At 38.2% G+C, this 17,967-nt stretch overlaps 1 protein-coding gene across 6 annotated transcripts in view; it reads right to left on the bottom strand.

Moving 5' to 3' along the window:
- The window catches only part of LOC139139392 (general transcription factor 3C polypeptide 3-like), a 500,706-nt gene that overhangs the window by 160,865 nt on the left and 321,874 nt on the right, over window positions 1-17,967 (bottom strand). The gene's annotated exons all lie outside the window — the stretch shown is intronic.

Raw genomic sequence — 17,967 nt, 5'->3', positions numbered from 1 at the left:
GCTTGAGCCAAGTTTTAATTAAATCGGTCCTGGATTTCTGAGTAATAGATCTCTACAAACAAAAAATAAAACAAGCAACCTAGCTGCTGACACAGCTCCGCTAAGTTATGTAGAGAATAGCTATTTGTGACACATATGTTGAAGAAAGTGGAAATCTTCATGAGGCAACTACCTATTAAAACAATAAGTCATCGTTGATGACACAGTCCCCACTTGTTAATTGGTAATATGAGTCCTGTTCTTTAACTGGGTCGGTGATTTAAAATACTGCCATACAGATGAGGCTTAATGGCAGAGAATGAGCTCCACGGTGGTGAAAACATGAAACCAATCTGGGCTGCCACCCTAATTACAACAATGACTCAAGTAGTAATTAATCAATAGGATGTTGCAAATCATTTTTAATTCAATTATAACACTGACAGATTATCACCTGTATCACATTTCATCAACTAGACATCACCCTAATTATAAAAATTCATCAAATATGCACATATTAGCAATTAATTCATTACGGAAAGGCTACGCTAATTAAAAGCACCTTCCAAACCCGACTGGCTCTTTTATGAAGTCGGGTCGTAAATATTGACATTCCATCTACTAATCTGTGTACACTTGATCAGTCCTAATCAAGATTTTGTGTGATACAAACTCATGTCTGTGACTAGTCACTCATGCAAAAGCTTGCACAGAGAACTATATACCCGCGGTTGGACAGAAAGTTGGTCTAAATGATATAAAAATAAGTCATCTTTCTTAAAATGTTTGTGTATTATCAATCTATGGCAACTATTGTGAATATACCATGATAATTTTGAAGTTTGATAATCTCACATTCTGGCGATCGACCTCTTCACTGCGGACTGACTACCGTATGCATATGTGACCCTTGACCATAAGGGCATGCGGCAAGTGACCACCTGTGTCTTAACAGAAGGCACACTCACTGATACTCTCCGCGTATTGTTTAGTCTTCCTTACAACACATGTATTGCTAGTGTTTTCGTCGACTATATCAGTATCACGTTTCCCAGTTGGAGCAACAAGTTCAACCTGGTGCTTTCTCCAGACAACCATTATTTCAAACAGTAAGTAGATATTTCTGTATTTTTAGTATTTTTGTGTTGATTTATCTGACACCATACAAACATGCAGATTGGACATTCACTCGACCCCAGCTGACTCTAGCTGACCCTGACAATAGTATTAGTAGTCTGCTTTGTGACTGTGTAATCACATCAATCCTTGCATGGTAGGATTGTGCATATTCTTAATCCCGAGCTTGTTTGTAAATTTAAGTATTGAAATGCAAAATTGTCTCCATTTATCGCCTCGTGTGTCGATCCTATTAATGTTGGACTAGTTATGTAATCGGTGTGGCAATGTTGAATATGTGCCTGACCATATGGCATTGGCCTGACTCAGTGGTTGCAGTTTGCCTTTCAAAAATGAGTTTGTAACTCATGTACTGGTTATTTTAGTCACGGTATTCTTGGCCTAAGTGTAAGTGGAAAACCCTCATTCCCTAACTGACTGCTGTAAGTGTAGTGACCCTAGATAGTGACAATGTAAAGAACGTGTTGGCAGTCTTATTTATTCAATGGTAGTTTTACGTTCAACAGTGGGCTAGTACCATTTTCTTAGAGGCTGGAGGTGGTTGAAATTTCTGGGTGGGGATGTGTTTAATTTCACATAAGCTTATTTCTAACTGGTATGATTCAATTTACTATAATTTACTTTGAGTCACCTCTTTCGGGGAGGTCGTTATTATTGCATAATTAGTCATTCTCATCAAACATTACAATATTACATCATAAATTTTTACCCGTATGCTTAGCATGCAGCTATAACTATATATCTTAGTGGAACTGCACCAGCCCTTACTAAGTTGAACTGAAAACTTTTTTCTTGATGAAACAAACATGTACACTAACTGTATACATGAAGAGCATACTTGAATATATACTGGTTGAAAGTTTTTCAGACCCGAGTAGAGTAAAGTACTAGACTAGCTTGTTTATAGAATGACCCAGAACATCACTCCATGTTAATCTCTGTGTTTGATATTTATGAAAATAAACACCTATATTACTCACAATACTGGCTTACATACTGTATGACTGTACAATTCTAATTGTTTATGATCAATAAGTTGAATAACAATTTCTGTACACTTTACAATTTGCAGTGGCTGCAGAGCAACTGACCCAAAGAAAGCGCTGATGTTTTCCCAAGCACAGAGCTGCATGCAACAACATTGCAAATCAGTCTCCTAGGGTCACAGAGGTTGTCCAAGATGTTCTACCCTTAGAGGCAGTAATCAGTGAAAATGGCACAGTGATCAAGTCTTCTACGTAAAATTTACAGATTTTGAATGAACAATTAAAGTGATTCACATTCACAGCTTACCGTAATGGCTGATACACTATCTCAATTTTGTACTCAGCATTTTCAGTGCTTAACAATAAGCTACCTCTTTCTTAACTCACGATTTTCAATACTTGACTCAAAAAATGCCTCCCTTTTTAACTCAGCAAATTTAATATGTAACAACTGATATGCTGTCTTTTTAACTCGTCTTTTTCAGTACTTAACAGGCAGCAACCTGTTCCTTTGTTTAACTGAAGATTTTCAGTAGTTAACATAAATAATTACCTTTTACTCAGCATTTTCAGTATTTAACAACCGATAAACTGCCATTTTTTTTATTTAACAACCAAAAATCTATCGCTTTTTTTTGGATTCAGGATTTTCAGTACTCAACATTAAAAACACCACTTTTTTATTCAGCATTTTTAATACTCTACAACTGAACTACCTCTTTTGCACTCAGCATTTTTTTATAGATAAACCTTTTTTAGTTTGTTTTAAAATTTTGCAACATTGTCAAAGTTGCATGTTTTAATGAATTGAAATAAACATGGCTTAAAATGAAGCACATGCTTGGTCTTTTGTTGCGCCGAGAATGTGTTGATTGGTATTCTCACTGTGAAAGGAGAACCTAAGCAGTAGTTTTTTTGTCATACTGAAAAGATTGATTCAGGAGATCACAGTCCCTCCACTACATATACACTATAGGGAAAAAGTGCGTGACTAGAGCGAGAAACTGACGCTTTCTCGCAATCGGTGAGAATCTGTTCTTATTCTCACAGCTGTCGGTGAGAAAATTTTAATCTCCACTGGAGCTTGGTGAGAAATGCATTCCTTGGCGAGAATCAAGTGTGAGAACAAATTCTCACCAGTGAGAATGGAAATTCTCACTAAGTACAGCGAGAATTGAAATTCACTGGCGAGAATCATCAAGACTCGCCTTTCAGAGTCTTTATGATTCTTGCCAATGAACGGCGAGTCTTGATGATTCTCGCCAGTGAATTTCAATTCTCGCTGTACTTAGTGAGAATTTTTATACTCACCGGTGAGAATTTGTTCTCACACTTGATTCTCGCCAAGGAGTGCATTTCTCACCAATCTCCAGTGGAGATTAAAATTTTCTCACAGAAAGCGGTGAGAATAAGAACAGATTCTCACCGATTGCGAGAAAGCGTCAGTTTCTCGCTCTAGTCACGCACTTTTTCCCTATAGTGATAGTGACACAATGGCACACCAGTGTACAGGATGTGGTGTCACAGATAATCACCTTGAAAATAGTCCGGTCCTTGAGAGAACTGTGTACTCTATAGATAGTGTAGATGACCACTATCAAGATATGAGATATAATCCCCTGATAATTTGCTGATATCTGAGTGCTGAAAAGCAGGCACAGTTTTTAATGTAGCCTTTCCGTCATGTTGTGCAATACTGACATATGTCAATGTGTGATATTAAAACTGTGTGAAAAACATCTGTACAAGGTTTCATCAAATTTGGCACAGTCGTACCAGAAACAGCGCTCTTATCACAAATTATTCAAATAAGCACTAATTATGCATGCCACACCAATATAAATGGACCTGCATATGTATGCCATAATGTAGTATCCTTGTAGGCTAAGTTTAAAAAGAACCGGCACAGGCATACTGAGATATCTGCATTCATCAGCCCCTATGCATGGACAGCGCATTATTCTTTATTATCGCTTAATTGGCCATCCTTTAGCCCCTGTTGATGAATCCTGAATACCCTGTGGATGGATATCAAATACAAACAAAACGGCTGTCACACAGCCAATTTTGATCAAATCATTACAAAAGTCGGCGAGCATATCTATGACATAGGGATTAATATATGCATCAACTTTCAATGCAATCGCTCCCAGGATCGCTGAGAAATTTACGTAAACGGACGCACAGTCGTCAAATATAGGAAACAAAATGGTCGCTACGCAGCCATTTTAGACTGGATCAAATCATACAGGAAACAAAATGGCCGCCAAGCGGCCATATTGGATCAGATCACAAAACAAATCGACGTGATATGTATGACATAGGTAATACCAAGTTTGAATGAAATCGCTTCACACATCTCTGAGATATCTGTGTGAACGGACGGATGCACGGACGGACGCACATACGAACACAAGGACATGACCAAACCTATAAGTCCCCCCGGACGGTGTCCGTGGGGACTAAAAACCTGAGTTTGCTATTGAAAAGTCAGGTTTTTCAGGGGAATGTTTTTCATTATAAATCATGGAAATGATGATACACGAAGTATTCTGTGCTTTTGCAAAAAGATTTGTTTTCAAAATTTCACCAGTGAGAGATTAAAATCTATCTAAGTTTGATTGGGTCTTGCAACCCACAGACACATACATCAGTGGAGTCATTGTCAGAAACTTTGTTCGCTCAATCAACAATGAGCTTGTAATACACTTGAATTCCTTCATAGATATCTTCAAGACCATGGGTAGTTTCTGTTCCTTGTCTTCGTTTGCTGTTACTCATTCTTTCAGGCCAGGCATTACAAAGAGATACATCACAGAATGAACCTGAACAATTACAAAGTGTAGAAACATATATGGCCAATGTCCCTGAAAGCTACCATAGATGTGGATGGTATGGGGGATGTACATAGCATACTACCAGTTATAGTGAGTGCATGTGTCCTTTGGCAATATTCCTATGGCAGAAGAACTTGTTCGGTATAGCTCATACTTACAGACCCCTATATACACAGACATTCATTAATACCCAGCATAGAAAACTGCCATCTACCGGTAGGCAAATAATGTCTTTGCCATCTGTCTCTCACTAGGTGGACACTTATATAGGCAGTTTGATGAAAATATTGAAACATTTAACACCTATATTAGACAAGCGGTTTCTGTGACAATGATTCATTATATCAATAATTTTATACTGCTCAATACTGTTCAGTGTCAATATATCTCTGTATGAACAACATGTATAGTAAGTGTCATCAAATTTGACAAAGTCTTACTGGATATGTTACTTTTTGCCGACCTTGAGCTCACAATATCTACGATACTAATTCATCTGGCATAATATGGCATAACAATTACTTCTCTAAAACACCTAAAAATAAATGTTTCAACAAGTGACCTGAAAAAGTGCTATTGTGTTTGGAAAGAGTTTGAATTTTCAATTTTTTTAGGTAGTAGTCCATTCTAACAACCAGTTTTCAATTTTGGTGAAGAACAGTTAAAATTTGGTAGGCCAAACAAAAAAGATTTGGTAAATTAAATACAGTTGTATGATACACAGACTAACCAGGCATAAAACTGCAATACAAACTTAGTTGTAAACCAAATAAACTGATGAGAATATTACACTGATTCTCAGTTAACAGGGACAAATTGGTATGAGCGGTGTCGCATGGCTATAAAAATGATCAGTGCGTAGGAAAGTCTTATCGGATGTTAAAACTTTAAACAAAATGGCTATTTTACTCTAGAAACATCTACATGTACCATTTAAATGCATTATTTAAATAATTTTACCCTTTTTTGAATTTGTTTTTCTCATCAAATTCGCAGGAAAACGAATGTCGCATTCAGTATACTCTTTATGTTCACTCTGTTCTCCGAAAATTTGCAGGGGTATCGAAATATTTCGTTCCTTCTTTCTTTGTAGTAATATGTCACGCATTTTGTAAAGCAAATTTTATGCTGAAGAATTACTGCCTTCATCGTTTCCTTCATGAATTTTCGTGGTCGTATAATCAAGGTAATTTACGTTATCATTTATGAAGTAATTTTTGTCCATTGTTGATGTACGCAATTAATTCGGATATATTTCCTCATTCTGTTATAAAAAGAAATGGTACATGGACATGATTTGTTCTAGTTTTGTTTCAGTAGTAAGTAATCAATGTTTTCCTTACAACATGAAGTTGCTCATTTGACATATTCGCCGATTCTACCCGTATAGATAATCATGTAATAAACGATACCGTAAATTTTCTGATTGCTCAAGTAGACAAGTTTTAGCAATTCACATAATATATTTTTGAACATGGTCATCGTTCATATGAAACAGATATTTGTTTTCAATAGGCTGAATTTATGCAAAAATTGTGTAAAAAGGTTTTAAAATGTAATGAACGTTACGTAAACTACGTTACTAGTAAAAAACGTTACCAGCGTATTGCCCTAAAGGAGCCTAAAGAGAATGAAAAGTGACTTAAAGAGGGGGGAGTTTGTTAGAGGAAGGATAGGGAGCGTGTCAAGAAGTACGTATACAACAACCCAGTAAAATAGTTAAAGTAAGAGGGCAGCACAGCAAAGACAAAAAAAATTTCCAAAGTCAATGCAGTTGTTGTCGGCGAAGACAGAAAGTTAAAAAGCACTCAGTAATATGTCAGTCACAGAATACGACACGGGAAAAATGCCCAGGTCAAGGCTCTCGTTGAAAGATGTATTGTGCTGTATTGAGCAAAAGTAAAAAATTAATATAAAAGTGGAAGAGTTCTGCATGCAAGCTCATTAACAGATGAACTCGCATGAGAAGAAGTTTTGCAATGGAAAAGGATGAGACAGTTCGTTAAAATACCATCTAAGTTTCCTTAAGTTCAAGTGATCAATATTTTAAACAAGGGTGACTTCTTAAAATGCAATGAAACTGCTACGATACTGACATTGTTAAGAGAATGATATTTCTGAATTCTCAGACAATTTACTTACCGCATGTTGCGTTTCAAAATGTGTTCGGTAGCATTTTGCCTTTTTTGTTAGTATGATGGATTATAGTCCTTTACTCTATATCTATATAAAAATGACGATTAAACTTTGTATTCCTACATTTATTTCCCCAAGGGAAGTCGGTGACTTTTCAACTTTACATTTCTATGAGGCAATCGGAATTAATATGTAATTTACGTTATTATCATTCAAGATCGACTTTATCGTGAATATCAATGTGGCAGATAGCTGAAAACTGTTGCAGAGGACTACAAAGATGTTTGTTCATCCAATATTTATGATATCATTTGAAACGCAAAGTGTTTTACGCGCTTGTTGGAATTTCGATGGATGAAACATTCCATTTGATGGATAAAATATTCCATAATCCCTCCTAAGAGAGATTAGATAACATACAGTTTTGAATCAAAGTGACTCAGTTGTTAACAGAAAGATTGTTATTGATAAAATCAATTTATTCCTTTGATATTAATTATGACAAAACAAAATGTTTAAAAGATGACAAGAACCATGTAACTTGTAATAGTTTCTTTAATTTACGTTACCACCGACAATATTGAAGTAATCTACGTTACAACTTTCTAGGACCATATAATGTTTTTATTAACAACGTAGCGCAGTTGTTAATCTCAGTGTTCCTATTTCGCACTCAACACAAGTAAACAAACAAACAATTTAAAGCGAAACTATAGTCACTTTTATATATCATAAAAGATGATATCAGAGTTCATGAAAATTTTGTTAAGATTGATGGTATCACGAACTTTGCAGTATTTTTTGTCTATCAACATTGTGTTGTAAGCGTTAATTACCTATTTCATATAGGCTATGGGCAACTTGCTCTTAAATGAAAACATTACTTTCCGAAATATCTGTGGCTACTTTAATGGATATAACTATTTCAAAAACATTCGTTGGTAACGTAAATTACTTGTTAAATTTGCATACTTATAATTAAATAGCACAAAAAATAAAAACTAAGTTGATTTATGTGTTGAAAATTTGCACATTAGCGCAAAGTCATGTCCCTAATACTCAGGATATAAAACTATACTGATTAGCCGACATCAAATACAAAACCATTTTAGCCTCCACTTTGTCCACTTTCACTGAGAATCAGTGATGAACGTACTTATGTCGGACATCAGTAAAAACAAAAATTTCAAATATTTTCCAGTTGTCTGTGAAGTATGTGTAACATTAAATGTGAACACTTGCTGGTTTCAGATAAAAAATGTACAACTATGGTATATTTCAGGTATGTGAGAGGTCAGAAATCGACAGTCCGCGCCCCCAATCTGCGCTAGCGCATTTCAATCTGCGCTATTGATCTGCGCTCCCATTCTGCACTCTCGATCTATGAATGTTTTGATTTTAGTCATTACGGTGGCATTTATGACACCGCCGCGATATAGCTGCCCGCCAGATAATGAGACATGGCAAGGTTTAGTGATGAAATAGATTTGTATTTTTGTACACCATACCAACACTTATACACCATACCGAGTGTCAGGAAGATATTGAGTAATGCGATCGAGCGACATACAGTTATGGTCTCATGGATCCTAGGGCTATGAAGTGGACATTTGATAAATTTTCTTTCTCATATAAAAAGGTCGAGAAATGATCAAGTACATGTAGTAAGTGCAAAGTCAAGTGTGCTTACAATTATGATAGACCTTGCTGTTAGTCGACGAGGACTATGACGGCAGTCCAAAAACGCACCGCAGAGGGAGTGGCAGGGCTTGCTACCAGCACTGCAGCAACCTTGCGACATTGATTGAAGTAGTTTGTAGGATGGCCTACGCCACTATTTAAAACTTTTTTTACGATACTCTGTCAATATTGAGCATTTCTGTTCATGTTCTTTGAGCCCGACAATTCTGTCGTTAACCTGTTCGCAATGTCCATGATGATGATTGACATGTCTACATCCATTGACGTCAAGCTAGCTGAATACACGCGTGTGCGGCCGGTGACCTGTCGATGGCGTGACACAATGGCTATCTGTCTATGTACTGATCAGGAAGGCCCGGTTGGGAGTGAACTAGCCAAAGTAATTCACAGTAATTGTGCACAAAATCGCGAAAATCGTAAAGGACTCCGATTGAGGATTTAATGAATTTCTCAAATAAAGATGACATCACTGATCTGAGAAATGTAATGTCGAAGAAACTGATACATATTCTCGAGATGTTTTCGATTTTTCAAGATTTGCACTTGATAACAGGAAGGCGATTTAGTCCTATCATGCAAGAAGCGAATGCCCGTGAACTTGGAACACTCTGATTTGTCCAGTCATATCAACTTTAGTGGTTGGTTCGAGTTGGTAAATACTTTTTTCAATTGTCCACAAGGGCGACCCACGGCTAAAATGCATAGCTTTTGTGGCACTTTCAATGCTGCTCCCTTGTTTCCATGTACGATCGTAGATTGCATTGATTAATAAATGTAATCAAATCAATCAAACTGTCACGTGGCGTGGTTGTGATGTGGCTATTATCGGTGCGTACACTGGCAGGGAAGAGTATAAGAGACGGCAACGATACACAGGAATTCTCTAAGCCGTAGTACTTTATTCAGCTGAGTAACACTAGTTACACGGTAAGCTTCTATGACCTACACTAGTCGTCAGGGTCACGGTTGAACGTCGTCTCGGGGCGTCGTCGGTAAAGTGCGTAGACACGGTCCATCCACGGAGGAACCGTGTCCCCAAAGTTCTCCTAAAACGGTGTCTGGTGTTCTTTCCCTAACACACTGAGATGCAAAGTTTATATTGAGTTTCAGAAACTGCAAAGTCATGGGTCTATAATTAACTAAAAACAATCGGGTCTCAGGATCTGCAAAGTCATGCGTCTATAATTAACTACGAACAATCGGCAAAGTCAAATCGCTCTTGGTTAAGTACAATGTCAAACAGGGGTAAAGGTCGTCCAGGCATCGATGATAACTTCAGGAGTTGAAACAATAAAAGGTCACGAAAACGAACACGGGAGATAACGTGCAGGGTTACTGTCGGTCGTTACAGTCAAATTCAAGGGTTAAATTCTAAGCATATGTCTGGCTACGTCACAAAACAATGTAATCTCTTGTCACCACGTCAATCCGTCCCGATATAATCAAGGCAAGGTGGTGTTATGTCTGCAAAGATAATAAATTACGCACCATAATTCCATAGACGCACACTCTGTCATAAATGCATGTGTTCCTCTTTCAATTGTTGAAACCATGTTCATATAGAAAAATTGAAGATCACAAAAATTGCGATTGAGGTTCTGCTCTTGTAAACAATGGTCACTCCATAAATCTTTCTCTAGCCACAATTCCTCACGAGCATGTCCCCGTAATTTCAATAATTTCACAAGCCGAGTATCTCTATCAGCTCATTTTCAACCCAACTATCACTATTAGCTACACCAATAAAACGGTTAATTTGAGTGGTGAAAACTAAATATATTCCTACGAGATAACTGCAAACTTTTCCACAGATGTGAAGACACAATATCCAACTCTAGCCAAAACATGACTCTGCGTTTTGGGCGGTTGCAATCGACGTCTTTTTAGCAATACTAGCTACAACTTCATATCAAGGAGAAAGGTTGCACGACAGGGCACGGCACACGTTCTATTCGAAAAATAGAGAGCAGGGCAATTAGCTTGATCGAAACGTGGAGGTTTAAAAAGACCCCTTTTGCTAAGTTATGATAGGGAAAATCTCGATGAATTTGAAGTTAAGTGAAGCCCCTTCAGACAAGTTAGTGCGTGAAATATTACTTACAAATGGGCATGCCAATATGTGGAACTCGCTGTAGAGAAAGTCATGACCATCGTACTGCCAACAGTGCACACGATGTAATGAGGCAATCATACACAGGGACGCCGTGTAATTTGTCATCGCTACCGTACCACTGGTATGACGGCGAGAGTGCCCCGTAAAATATTTTACACCCTTGGTTTTAGCTTTCAAATTGAGCCCGTTTGCGAAGTAAAACGTACATACACGAAAAGAGCTGGTAGACGGTCTTTATCAAGAAGGATTTTATATTTGAGAGATTCGGACATCTGATCCCCCTTTTCAACATTACTAGCGATGGAGCATGAGAGTTACTACATGTATTAGAAACCCGATGAGAAAATCGGGCAACAGCCGAGACGTCGCATGGTCGCTATGGAAACCGGCGATCTTATTCAGAACAGAAGGTACAGCAGGCAATGTTTCACCATCTCCACAAAATGGAATCATTTACGTAACGCTTATCTTTGATCCCTGAAACCTCGAATAGCTACATCGTACCAACCACGAAACTAGTTCAGTCACGTGAATTCGTATATTTCGATACATATATGAATCCTTTCACAATGGAACGCATCAAAAATAAAGGTCGCGGTTCTGGTTCAAGGACGTTCGCGGGAAGACTACATCGACTAGCGTCTATCACAATTTTTTTTGACGTTATTTATTTGGCTACGAAGGCTTGTTGCTCTGAAGATCAGTAGCCTAAAACTGACAGAGATTGTCCCAAATTTAGTTCTTTAGCTCGTTGGGTCTGTAAAGGTCATCATTGCACATCGCATCGAAATGATTTTCTTAGAATATTTACGCTTGTATCACGGTCCCTTTGTCATAACTTTTGACACTGTCCCTCCACAAACTGTGGAAAGACAGTGCTTCGTAATACCATGGAGCTAAAAAAGAAGAGGTAGGCCTCATGGTTATTTAAAACCGTCGTATTTCGTCATGTTTCCTTGTCAAACAAAGCCGCACATGCAGCAGTATATGCTTTAATCAACCAACACCTCGAATCATATCTTACACGACGACAACGTCATACTCAGCGGTATAGACAGTAGACAATAAGATACAGCGACATTGCACTTTTATATGATATCGGATATTTTCAGCTTCTAGGCTATAAAATATATAAATTAGGATTGTTATTAGTCAGATATGTGGAGAGGAGAAATCTCCGATATATCGGATATGTACCTGTGATTTGACAAGTTTTTAGTATTGTCTAGTATTGTAAATAAAACAAGTCATCGTTGATGACACAGTCCCCACTTGTTAAAGGGTATTTTGATAACAGGTCCTCAGAGAGGATAGAGTCCTCTTCATTAGGTCTGTGATAAAAATACTTTTGAATAAATTTGCTTGATACATGTCTGAGTTGTAGTTCATCAGGACATGAAAAAATCGTAATAAACTGGCCACATGGTGGCCATATTGGATCGAATCACAAAAAAAATCAATGTGCATATGTATGACACAGGTCAATGTCCTTGTACCAACTTTGATTAAAATCGGTTGAAATATGCCTGAGTTATGGCTTTGTACGGTACATGAAAAAATCATAACAAAATGGCTGCACAACAGCCATATTGGATCTTATCACAAAACAAATTAACATGCATATGTATGACATTGGTCAATCTCCTTGTACCAACTTTGAATAAATTTGCTTGATACATGTCTGAGTTATGGTTCTGGACATGAAAAAACGTAATAAACTGGCCACACGGCGGCCATATTGGATCGTATCACAAAACAAGTCAATGTGCATATGTATGATATTGGTCGATGTCCTTGTACCAAGTTTGAATAAAATTGGTTGAGATATGCCTGAGTTATGCTCTGTACATGAAAAAATCATAACAAAATGACCGCACGGCGGCCATATTGGATCATATCACAAAACAAATTGATGTGCATAGCTATGACATTGGTCAATGTCCTTGTACCAACTTTGAATAAAATCTGTAGAAACATGCCTGAGTAATGCTCTGTATATGAAAAAATCGTAATAAAATGGCCGCCTGGCGGCCATATTGGATCGTATCACAAAACAAATTGACGTGCATATGTATGACATAGGTCAATGTCCTTGTACCAATTTTGAATAAAATCGGTTGAGATATGCCTGAGTTATGGCTCTGTACATGAAAAAATCGTAACAAAATGGCCGCACGGCGGCCATATTGGATCGTATCACAAAAAGAATTGACGTTCATATCTATGATATTGGTCAATGTCCTTGTACCAGCTTTGAATGAAATCAGTTGAAACATGCCTGAATTATGGCTCTGTACATGAAAAAATCATAATAAAATGGCCGCCTGGCAGCCATATTGGATCGTATCACAAAACAAATCAACGTGCATCTGTATGACATATGAAGTAATCCTTGTACCAAATTTGAATGAAATTGCTTCAGGCATCTCTGAGATATCTGCGTGAACGGACGGACGCACAGAGGCACGCACGCACGCACGGACGCACGCACACACGCACGGACATGACCAAACCTATAAGTCCCCCCAGACGGTGTCCATGGGGACTAATCAGACTGACGACGTTGGGCTGAACCAGATCAATGAGGTGGTGAAATCTCCAGTAGCGCTTACATTGGATATACTTACCTGCGTTTTGACAAGTCTTGTATCACCAAGGTAAAGCATATGACAAATTTGACTTTTCATACAGTGCTAGTCACATATCAAAGGTCATTGTAGAGTCAGACTGACAACGCCGGGCTGAGCCAGATCTCCGATATTTATCGGATAATTACCAGCGATTTGACAAATGTAGTCTCGGCATTAGAGTCCAAAAATTGCCGATAAAAATCGGATAATCGACGATTAGGCAGACCAAGTGTGCCAAGATACAAGGCACGTCGTGGTGACGTCTAGTATTGATATGGGACTCAAACATATGGTGCGAGTCTGTTATCTATAACAGAAATATATCTATCTATAACAGAAATATATGGGACGTCAAACTTCGATACTGGAGACGTAAATATTAAATATTTAAAAATTGTGCAAAGTCGCTCCTTCAGGGGGAAATACCCGATCGGTTAGGTTGTGCAGTTGACTTTCCCGATACTTTGGTGACTTATTGGTCATTTTTGGAACTGGATTTTCAACATGATGACACGTCAACGATGACATTTAATTATTTAAGTTTTTGTTCCACAATGACAATTCTATAGTTTCAGTGACCACAGTTAATAGTCCCCAAGTGTTCTACCTTTCTGAATACAGTTTATGCGTACGTCTGTGCTCAGATATTTTTGATAACGGACACGACAGTCAAATTCGGCCTTCGCGTGTCTCAGAAAGGGTGGCTCCTATCGACACGATCATCGTGTGAATAGACAAAAAAAATGCTTACCGACACGATGATCGTGTGGATAACGTGGTTTTTCTTACCTATCCACACGATGATCGTGTCAATAAGCGTGTCCTTTTTACTTGTTGACACGGTGATCGTGTCTATAAGATGCATTTTCCGCTTATTTGCACGATTATCGTGCAAATACACAGTTTTCTTACTTATTTGCACGATGATTGTGTCTATAAGATGCATTTCCCGCTTATTTGCACGATGATCGTGCAAATACGCAGTTTTTTTTACTTATTTGCACGATGATCCTGTCTATTAGACGCATTTTCCGCTTATTTACACGATGATCGTGCAAATAAGCGGAAAATGCTTCTTAAAGACACGCTCATCGTTTTGATAAAGAACAACACATACCGACACGATCATCGTGTAGACAAGAAAAACAAACGGATAATCCACACGACGATCGTGTCTATAAGAAGCATTTTCCGCTTATTTGCACGATGATCGTGCAAATAAGCGGTTTTTCTTACTTATTTGCACGATGATCGTGCAGATACGCAGTTTTTCTTACTTATTTGCACGATGATCGTGTCTATAAGAAGCATTTTCCGCTTATTTGCACGATGATCAAACACAGCAAATAACGGTAATGTTAATGCCTCATCGGGCCAGCAAATGTATTTTGTCAATGTGTATCGGCGCAATTGTCGTCCTTACAGCCTAAGGCACGGTGATTTCTAATTTTAAAGTTGTGAATCTCCATCAAAGGCCATCATGGGTTTACTTTCTACTAATTTAGGCATGAAGATTGAGTTTATGAAATGTCATGGGTTTGCGTCATTAAAATGAAATAAATATGCTGCCCTGTTAATGTATTCCTTATGGCTGTTGATATATGATTGAAGTTGCAACTAAGTAAGTCTTTGCCTAACAAGTTATCGACTGTAACAAAAATTTATACATAAATAGTTATCATTTTATTTTATTTACGCACTATCTATGAAGGTATTTGATTAAAAACTAATTTTCATCAGAGTCCTCAAAGTACGCATCATCAATAGCAATTCGTCTGAGCAAAATGTCCAGAACTTACCAGAAGAAGGCAAAAAACACCGTTGACCTAGGTAGACATGATGTCTCAAAATGTATTCAAAGAGAAGACCATTCCTAACCTTTCAAATTATTTCGCGAGTTTTGTTTAAATGTAAATTGCAGGGCACATTTCAAGGGGGAGGCGGCCGCGCCCAAACATATGCTTACACCAGCCACGACACACTGGCGGCCCCCGGCCCTGGCAGTGGATCGGCGGAGATTGTCAAATGCAATGAATTTAGCGAGAAAAGAGAAAAAATGGGAAAGGATAGTAAAAGAGAGAGAAGGTAAAAATTACAAAGTAACTGACAGAAAATAAAAAGGGGAAAAAATAGCCTTCGACCGGGATTCGAACGTGCGTCTCCTGGAGAGAGGCAACTCTCCTTCATAGAGACAGCTCTGCTTACACAACTTGCCACCGGGCTATCGATGCTAATGTATGAACAAATAAGCGATATATTGTTGTCTCTTTCAAGCTGCGATTTTGTTTGTTATGCTCTCCAATTCAAATTTTTGGCAGTTTGAGCCTCGAAAACGCGAAATATTGAGATCGCGAACAAGATTTCATCGGTGGTTTATTATAAAACGGGCGATTGGATTTTAGCAAGCGATGTCAGCAATTCAATTGTCAATTGAACACGTGGGCCTAAGGCTAAATTATGGAAACACACTTTGTCACACGAGGAAACTTTATTTCAACTCGAAAGCCGTACATTTGAGACCACTTGATAAAGCAAAATGGTGATATAAGTGTACAATTTGCATTTGATCGCAAGTTATCATGATCGTGTCGCTAAGTTGCTTTTTATTCTTGCTTACCGACACGATCATCGTGTCGATAGCCACAACGCTCAGCAAGATGTTGTGCTGATTCGGCAAAACTCGGAAACTGCTCAGTCAGATCTTTTTTGACTGATAGACAAAGCAGATCTTAGTTAGAAAAATAAGTTAGACAGTGAAAACACTTGCATTCACCCATACATTCGGGACATTATGTTGACGTACTATGCGGACTCATATAACGCAACAAAGCATCTACCACTAAGTTAAACCATTTGAGTTAAACAGTTTGAGCAAAGTCGTTCGGGAAAAAAGTACTGGACAAAAATACAAATTTTCAAAACAATAATGTAATGTGATGTCCCTTTCACCTTGGATATTCTTTGAATTCTACTCACTACATGATCTGTACCCTGAGAGTTCGAGAGCGCAGAATGAGAGCGCAGAATGAGAGCGCAGAATGGGAGCGCAGATCGATAGCACAGATTGAAATGCGCTAGCGCAGATTGGGGGCGCAGACTGTCGATTTCTGACCTCTCACATAGCTCTATATTTTGACAATTATTGTAAACAAAATATATAGGAAATCAACATTGTCCGAGCAAGTTGAAAGTCGTGATCGATAGCATAAAACCAATGGTCATTTGTCCAATGATCACTGATACGTTTTAATTCAAACCTTGGAAGGAGCAAATTTATATAATTAGGATAGTTAGTTAAAATTGGTGTTTTAATCTGTTTGTGTTGTGGACTGACCTAATATCCCAATTAAAATCTAATCTTATCGGCTTCGCTGGCCCCAATGCTATGGTAATTTACTTAATAATCAATCAATGACCTGACAGCAGTGGAGCTATGTAAGCAGTCTTAAATCAGTGAAGTGTGCCGACAAACTGCGCCGGGGCATTTCAAAGTGCACCCCCATTTTGCGCCAGTATATATGTAAACTATGTAATAACATCACCTGAGAAAGGTAACTGGGCCAGTCGAGTGCCATTTAAATTGTAATGCAACATTTGAATCTGTCTGTAGTTTCTACCCGAACCTTGTCGGTAAATTCTTGAAGTCACAGTTAAGAAAGACACTAAATATTACACTCTCAAACTATTTCGATAGCCAACTATCTCTGCCATTATGCGTTTCGTCATGCTACTCAGTATATGGTGAGACTGTCCTGTGTCAGTGTCTGAATAGGCCGTGCAGCCTCAAACCGGACACTCCATACTCATTCCCTTGTTTGATCGGAACGTCGTGGACCGTAATTCTTGCTCTAATTCTGCGACCTTTGAATCGTCCAATAATTGCTACTTCCAACTCATGACAACCCCAAATGATAAGGAATGCGACTGATTCTGAAACTCTCATTTCATAGAAGAGTCAAAGTGTGATCACATTTGCGACTGAACTTCAGACTTCCATTTCGCTTTGTGATGTATATTTGTGAGTGAATTTGAGACTGAGACTCTCATTTAACGTGCAAACAGCATATGCGACTGTTCTTGCAACTGACTTCCTGACATATGTAAGGGTACCAGAAATTGACAAGTGCGGGGCCAAAGTTTGGAGAGCGAATGTGAGGGCTTTAAGTGTACGTGCTCACTTTCAAAGTGCAAGCGATATATAGTAAGGATGTGAAGTGAACTCGGTCTGTACATTCTTAGTGCTTGTCAGCATTTATTTCATCACGTTGGTCAAATGAAAACTTATGATCAAAGTCACAGCTAAATCAGCGATACGATCTCCATGGAAGTACAGTGCTGTGTATGAGCCAACAGCTGAGTGAATTCATCATTTAAGTCCCCGATGGAAATTATTGAAACACACTTGTTTCCAAACACCAAGAAGTTGATATATTTGTCTAAATAAAAAT

The sequence above is a fragment of the Ptychodera flava genome, chromosome 8, assembly GCF_041260155.1.
Source record: "Ptychodera flava strain L36383 chromosome 8, AS_Pfla_20210202, whole genome shotgun sequence".
NCBI lineage: Eukaryota > Metazoa > Hemichordata > Enteropneusta > Ptychoderidae > Ptychodera > Ptychodera flava.
Note: the sequence above shows the minus strand (reverse complement) of the source record. Positions and strands in the feature narration are given on the sequence as shown.